Source organism: Sinocyclocheilus rhinocerous, unplaced genomic scaffold (genome assembly GCF_001515625.1).
Source record: "Sinocyclocheilus rhinocerous isolate Xijiao unplaced genomic scaffold, SAMN03320098_v1.1 scaffold8575, whole genome shotgun sequence".
Lineage (NCBI taxonomy): Eukaryota > Metazoa > Chordata > Actinopteri > Cypriniformes > Cyprinidae > Sinocyclocheilus > Sinocyclocheilus rhinocerous.
Window position 1 is genome coordinate 19,611 of NW_015664265.1, and position 8,139 is coordinate 27,749.

The 8,139-nt window shown below is 36.4% G+C and overlaps 2 long non-coding RNA genes across 2 annotated transcripts in view; both read left to right on the plus strand.

Annotated features, from left to right (window-relative positions):
* The first annotated feature begins 2,185 nt into the window (after positions 1 to 2,185).
* Positions 2,186 to 3,754, plus strand: LOC107730037 (uncharacterized). Its single transcript, XR_001638645.1, has 4 exons — positions 2,186 to 2,491; positions 3,030 to 3,127; positions 3,269 to 3,571; positions 3,692 to 3,754. It is a non-coding gene; the product is annotated as an uncharacterized LOC107730037 (long non-coding RNA).
* A 4,307-nt stretch (positions 3,755 to 8,061) lies between these two features.
* LOC107730036 (uncharacterized) overlaps positions 8,062 to 8,139 on the plus strand; it is a 900-nt gene continuing 822 nt past the window's right edge. Inside the window, exon 1 of the long non-coding RNA XR_001638644.1 lies at positions 8,062 to 8,088. This is a non-coding gene — a long non-coding RNA (uncharacterized LOC107730036). The remainder of the gene's footprint in view (positions 8,089 to 8,139) is intronic.

Sequence of the window (8,139 nt, forward strand, 5' to 3'; positions counted from 1 at the left end):
CCTTAGCCATCTTCAAGAAACAGCTAAAAACACATCTCTTCCATCTATATTTGACCATCTATATTTGACTATATGAGGAAAATGTTAGTCATGGAGAATGCGATTAATAAAGTAAAGTTTTCCTGAATTTTGAGCATGAATCACTATTGAATCCTTGTTACAAATTAAAAAGATGTATGCACCAAAAAGACAACATAGGAGACAAGAGAGTGTGATGTTAACGTCCTTGTAGAATCTGCTGTATAAAAATATGACATAATAATGCTAAAAAAAAAAGACATTTCTTAAATTGATTCTGGCATTTCATACATGACATTACCATTCAAAAGTTTGTAATTACTATGATTTTTTTTACAGAAATGTATATTTTTGTTCTTCAAAGATGCATTAATTTAATAAAAATGACAGTAAAGACATTTATAATGTAAAAAAAAGATTTCTCTTTCAAATAAATGCTGTTCTTCTGAACTTTCCATTCATCAAGGAATCTTGTCGCTGTATAATGGTTTCCACACTTCATTAAGCAGTACAACCATTTTCAGCTGTGATAATAATCAGAAATGTTTCTTGTGCAGCAAATCAGCATATTAGAATGATCTCTGAAGGATCATGAGACACTGAAGAGAAGTTGAGATCTGACATCACGGGGGGAAAAAACTTTACTTTAAATTGTAAAATTATTTCACAATGTTAATGTTTTTTAATATTTTTAATCTGATGCAGTTGGTGAACATGAACAAAGAACCTTACTAATACAAATCCTTAGAACAGTATTGTATATATCATATCAAAACAAGCACAAGCACACTTATGAACATTTGTTAATAAAATTATTTGTTAACATGAAATTAGTTTCTTATTCCATTCCATAAAATGCAGTGAAGTATTTGTTTTCTCATTTACAGTGTACCAAATGTAGGCTACTTTTTAAACTTTTGTCCATACAATTTTGTTTAAACCAAAATTTTAAACTTCCATGCTTGTGTGTGTGTGTGGTTTTAGATTCCTATTCATTTTGTAAATATAGCCTAAGCCTAACAGTTTAAGAACAATCACACCAGGATAGATGAAAAACGATTAGTCCACAAATACAAGTTTAATTCAGCTGTTGTACTCAAATGATAACAGCTAACAACAGACATAGATTTAAAGCATTGCAAGCTACAGCACAACGAACTGAAATCAAAGTAATTTATACAACTAGATTAAGTGTGCTGAATGTCTGCAATCATTCAGTCAGTGACGACTGCACAAATCGTGCAGACTAATGAAAACATTATAAACTGTTACAAAATGACGAACAAATGTAGTTTAGGCATAGGTTTGTGCAACACTGTAAATATATTTACCTTTTTTAAAATATCCCATTAAACCTGTTGAGATACAAGGAGCGTGAACTGAAATTCTCAGTTCCACTTGGTTCCACGCGCATGTCCGGGAAACTCATGAATATTCATGTATGCTCCCCCCACTGAGACCGAAAATATCGGAAACCGAAAATCTCGTAACACCGGGAAGCTCATGAATATTCATATATGCCTCGCCCACTGAAACAGAAAATCTCGTAACACCGGCACAGAGCTTCGTGAGAAATTGCACTGCGTACTCGATACATGCTTTGAAGCTTCAGTGTCATATGTAACATCACTACCTTGCTTATATAAATGTGATTTTAATGGTACTAAAACATCTAACACATGAGGTGGCTCAGTCCTGCAGAGTTCAGCTCCAACCCTAATCAAACACACCTGAACCAGCTAATCAAGGTCTAAGGGTTTCTAGAAAGCTACAAGCAGGTGAGTTTTTGTCTGCATGCACAGTTTGAGTGTGTGGCACAGATGTTAAGAGCTGCATCAAGAGAAACCGCCTCAGACTAGAGTATTCAGCATGTATTGTGAATGCATATTTCCGTAACTGTGTTTCAGTTTCACTGTTTTTTTATTTTTTATTTTTTTTTATCAATTTCAGTTAGGACTCAATGCTGGCACATTCTGAAGGAACTTGATTATTTTTGTCCACAAACGATCTGTGAGCTTGAGGATTACTAGCTAATTGCAATTTCAAATGCTTCGTTATTGTTGTAAATGAGTGAGTAATATCCAGAAATTCACCCACACAAAGCTTGTATAGATTTATTGGTATATTTATTTGCTTCTGAGCAGTGTTGAAACATAATGGTTTAAATTGTGGATGCTAACCAAATGCAGTGGTTGCAAAGCATTGCTGTGCATGTGATTAATCTGAGTAAAGCGCTTTTTTTGTTTTTTTTTGTTTTGTTTTGTTAAACCCTTGATATTCAACATCCTCAAAGTTGTGATGACTGTACAAACTGGAATTGATGAGTAAATGTGTTTTTATGCAAATTATGCTATAACATCATATGCAGAAAATGTCCTTTTTAAAATGTAATCTCAAATAATCAACAGTCCCTTAAGTCTGGTATTAAAAACATCTGACCGTGCCAAAGGAGCTCTTACCAACACCTGGCAAGGTAAGAGTCCTCCAAAGATTTTACCTAACCTTCCTTACAATATTTTCAATATTGTGTGCAAATGGTTGACTTTACTTGGTCAACAGCTTACAATCCATCCTGTAAGCTCAGATACCAGAGATGGGGTGCCCCAAACTTACTGACAGAAATTTAGATCCGTCTAACAATGTGCACACTAGAGAGTTTCAGAGATGGTTCATTCATGGCTGCATTGATAACTGCTTGTTTATTTACCACTTGTGACTGTATGTTTGAGTTAACACACTCAGCATGTCTGCTGTGCATTTTGATTTTTGTCTGATTGATACTATTGATTGTCCCAAAGCTGACTTTATTCCAGCTGTAGCCACACTCTGTCCTCTTGTCGAATCGAAGTCTCAGTCAAGCCTAACATGAGCAAAGCAACACTTTCCTCTCAACCAAAATACGTTCTATTAAAATTCGGATCTGTAGAGAAACTTGTTTTTCTTAATGTTTCTATTGTTTAAAGCAACTACCAATGTTAGCTCAACGTTTTATCTGTAATGTCTTCCTACAGGTAATCTGAACATTAAAGAGCCCAGATTTTTTTTTGTCCTCTCCACTCCTTGATGGAAGCCCTCTCGTTGTTGACTGTCAATGCTATAGAGCTCCAAGGTATTTTAATCTCATTTAATTATAAAATGCCTCCCTTCAGCTTACAGATGGATGATTTCCACAAGCAGCTCACAGTGTTCCTGTTACACCTCTAGAAACGTCAGTTACAAATGCAGCTTTTAATTGTTTGCTTTGTTCCAGTGAGGTCCTGACAGTGTTAATAGTGGTTCCTTCTGGGAAATCAACAGCTGCTGAGGTGAGTCGTCCTGTGATTCTTAATATTTACTACACTGTGTATATTGCACTCTTTACTGGGTCAAACCATGTTCCCCAGAAAGCTTTGTGGTGGAGAATGACCCTTTATTTTAGTCAATGCTAGGTAGTGGGTAGATTCAGTCACCTGCAGGTGCAAATCCACTGCTGCTGAGCTCAGATATCAGATAGATGGGGCACCCCAAACATGGAGACAGATTATAGCAGTGAGCACAAGCACTGTTTTATTCTGTTTTCTTTAGGTTTGTGATTAGTGTTGTTTGAATTTTTTTAAACATTGTTCAAAAGAGTCTGTAGTTTCAAGGAATGTTTTGTTTTATGCAGTGTAATTTGACATCAACATTCTTATAGTTGGTGGAATGTGTTTATAGTGCAGGACTGTCCTGTTTGATCATGCAGTCAAGATGCGTTTTTCTTTCTTCTTTTTTTTTTTTTTTTTCAACTCCGTGTGCTGTTTTTTTACTCTTAATTTTCTGTTTGCATATGTGTTCTGCCCTCTTGTCAAACGCCCTGCTTGATTTGGCAGACAGATAATGCCTTCCAATAACATCTGATGCAAGGAATCTTTTCTCCAGCTTTACTATCGATCTTGGAATAATGTAAAACTGTAAACATACAAAAAATACAGAAATATAAGCATGTAAATCAATAACATGATCACATAAGACATAAAAGGTCTTTATACAGAGAATAACTAGCATTGCATAATCAGTAGGGATGCACCGATACCACTTTTTCCAGTACTCGCCCGATACCGATACTTCTATTTTTGGTACTTGCCGATACCGAGTACCGATACCGATATTTTTATTGCATTTGTACATTTTTTTTAAAATATTGGGTACAGAAACCAAACGGGTATGTATAATGTTAGTTGGTTAACTTTATTTATCAAATAGATAGTGAAACCAAAATTTATTCAGACACCTTCAACATTTCTCTCAACTTCAGTTTTGTTTTTGTTTTTTTGTTTTTTTTTCTCCCCCCAGACTCGGTCTGAATAATTTTTGGACCCAAATTTGTATCAAAACATCAAAGATCACACAACAGAATTGCTCTCGCTCTCTTTCTCTCGCTCTCTCTCTCTCGCTCTCTCTCTCTCGCTACCGTTAAGTAACTTGTGCATTGTTTTACTTACTTGTTTTTGACATATCCGACCGAACTACAAACTTTCCAGTGATGTCTGTGAGAAAGATATATTCACTCGACAAGCTCGCGCATCTGCGCCGCCGTGCGCTCAATCCACTCAGCATGCTTTGTTAATCAGCTTGCGCACATCAGCTATACTGAATACTGAATGTTTAATATTATATTCATTGCATACATATACTTCGTAGTAGACATCCTTAACTCCTTTCTATTGTCAGTGTTTCTTTGTTTGAATATGGCGCTTATCACATGCTGTGTGGTATCGGGGCATTTTAACGAGTACGAGTACAGGAGACCAGTATCGGGCCCGATACCGATAATTATTTTTTGAAATAGTTTTTGGAAAAGTGTGTGACAAATTGTTTTATAGTCGGTCACAATTGTGACTGGTGGGATAATGTGTATACTGAATTAACCTATTTCTGCAGTCATAAAAATTGTTATACTTCTCAGCCCAGATATTTTAATGTCTTTCATCACATTTTAGGGTTACTATTGTGCATAAAAACCCTTATAAAACATTGATCGGAATACTGAGATAAAATACAACCATCAACGTATTTCAAAATTGTTACTTAATTGTAACCTATATCATAAAATTGTTATATTAGTGCTACCAGTATTACAACATCAATACTGTAACTTATTTGTAACATTTGAACTTTTAATTTAGTGCAATATTTTGTCACTGCAACATTTTAGTGCAGTTTTCAGTAACACCTGCAATTGGATTGATATGTATACCTAAATTCACTGTTATCCCACCGGTCACAATTGTGACCGGCAACATGTTTTTCTCATTCTATGACAGCACTCAACAGTTTAATAATTGTGAATTCATATATTAATACAAGACACCGTAAAGATAATGTGGACCAAAAATCTTTGTCATATCTTTAACATATATTACTAGCCTTTTGTTTTGGAGCTTTGATGCAGTCGTCATCTCATGGTGCAAACAGGATATAAACTGCTCTGGTCATGTGACAATTTGCAATAACCATGTGAAACTGCACATATTTCATTGAGACCCTTTTATTTTTTCCATATTTGCAGGGAATGCACCAAAACAGCAGTCAGTAAGGTTTTCAGAGCTTTATAAATGAAAACCTTTTTTTACCGTCACAATTGTGACCGGTGGGATTAAATGGGTTAAGTGGCTCCCTGCTATATGAACTAAGTAGTATAGATAGCTTTGTTTGACCAAAGGTTGTGACTCTGAGGAGCAGAACAGGGAGTCAGTGACTGTCAGGAGCCGATCTGCTGTGGCTTGACCTCAGATCAGATAGATGGGGCGCCCTGAACTCAGTACTGGAGCAGGATAGAGTTGAATTACAAGGAAATCTGGATCGGATGAATGAAGCAGGAGAGGCCGCAGGATTAAAGAGCAACATTGAAAAGACAATGACAATGGTGTTTGGACAAGAGGACCTAGAAGAGGAACTGGAGATTAGGGGCAGAAGTTTTGAAAATGTCACAGAGTTTGTGTACCTGGGTAGTCTACTGACCTGGGACAACGATTGTAACAAGGAGATCAAAAGGAGAATAGCGAGGGCAACGGGAGTAATGGCAGGGTTCAAGACAATATGGAACAGTAAGCATATCAGAACAGAGACCAAAATCAGCTAGGGATGTAACGGTATGAAAATTTCATATCACGGTTATAGTGACCAAAGTTATCACGATTATCAATATTATCATGGTTTTGTTAAAATTAGATGAAAACGTTCAAAAAGAACTGATACACACACTGAAAACATTTCAATAAGTTTTATATTTGAAAATCAACAAACAACAAATACAATTAGCAGCTATATGCACTTTTTTAGCATAAAAATTAAATTAACATTAACATGAAGCTCTAATAATAATAAATCATATATATATATATGTATATACACATACATACTGTATATACACACACAAAATATATACATACAATGTGATTTCCGTTAGTGATCTTCGGTTAGGAGATCTTGTGATGCTTTTTAAAGCAAAGTTGGGGTTGATTTCGAGTTCACATACAAACATAAATAGAATAGGCTAATTAAATTAGTCTTTTAAAGTAAGACAACATATTTTTCGTCAGTGATAGATTTTGCTGTAGTGATCATATTGTCCTGACGATTGTTTTGTACACTGTTCATAATGGATTTATAAACAGGTAAGATTTCAAAACATTAATCTCAATTCAGTATTTCATATCCCCGTATTTATATATTATTATAGGTAAACAAAAAAAAATCAGTGTAATAAGTTAACTATGAATATACAATACATTATCCCTTAAATGTCAACCTTATAGTTTGAACGTTCGTTCGTCTTGGCTCAAAGTCACTTGCTGCGAACTTTTCTTCGCGGAAGCTTTGCGTTAATTACAAGTGAGATAACGAAATATTTAATCTCTAATCAATATTTTTTGTCCAATTATTTGCCCAGTTAGTTTTGGTATTGAGGTAAAAGTTACCTTGCATTCGCTATACAGTGGGTGGTGGTCACGAAGATGACGGAGCAAATTTGATGCGTTTCCCCCTTTTGCAGCGACTTTCTTCTTGCAAGATCAGCAGACAGGGTGACCCGTCCTCGATTAAACTGCCTTCAGGACTCTTGTAAAAGCCAAAATACGACCAGACCACCGATTTGGTTCTCTTATATGGCTGAAAAATCTCCTGAGCGCTGTCACTGCCTTCCGCATTTTCGTCTCGTGCAAAAAACAACAACACTGCATGCTGCTTCTACGTCAGACTGATGCTGGCTGGACAGGATTTACCGCGAATTTTCAAAATCGCAATAATCAAATACGGTTTTGATGATAATTCAATTTTAAACGATAATACTAACCGTCAGGGCATTTTATCGTGATTGAACGTGAAACCGGAAACCAAAATAAGCATAATCAGGACATGTGTGATGAGTGTGTTGCTATATGCTTGTGAGACATGGACATTGAGGAAGAAAGACAAAGATTTACTGTGGGCATTTGAAATTAAGTTCTACAGGCGAATCTTGCACATTCACTGGCATCAGAAAATCACAAACGTGGAGGTGCAAAGACGAGTTGGAAACACGAGGAACATCGTACAACTCATCATGGAGAGGAAGCTCAGCCTGTTTGGACATATCTGCAGGATGGAGGACAAGCGACTGGTGAAGTGTGTGGTGTTTGGGATCATGGATGGACGGACACGGAGAGGAAGACCGAGTAGGGAGTGGTTGGATGACATCAAAGAATGGTGTCAGAGGGACATCCACTCTCTTAGCAGGATGGCACAGGACCGTGCACAGTGGAAATGGAGCGTCAGACGGGCATTGGACACCAACGGATGTGAGCCCATGGAACGATGGATGGATGGATGAACTCAGTACAGTTACACGGATTGTTGGTCATGGTGCTTAGGATAAAACGTTATCAAGCAGTTCAAATGTTTGAGACCAGTATGTTTCAGTGTTGTGAAGCACCTTTGAAAGTGTTAGTGTCCCTTTACATTTTCATGACGATGTGTTTTTTTTTTTTTAAATGAATGATCGCTTGTGCACTTAAAATCTTTTGGCAGTAAAGCATTAGCCTCTGCCCTCGTGTGGAAACCTGACTCATGAAGGTAGGCAAATGCAGATAAAGCACTTTTATTTTTTAAAGTTATATACTTATA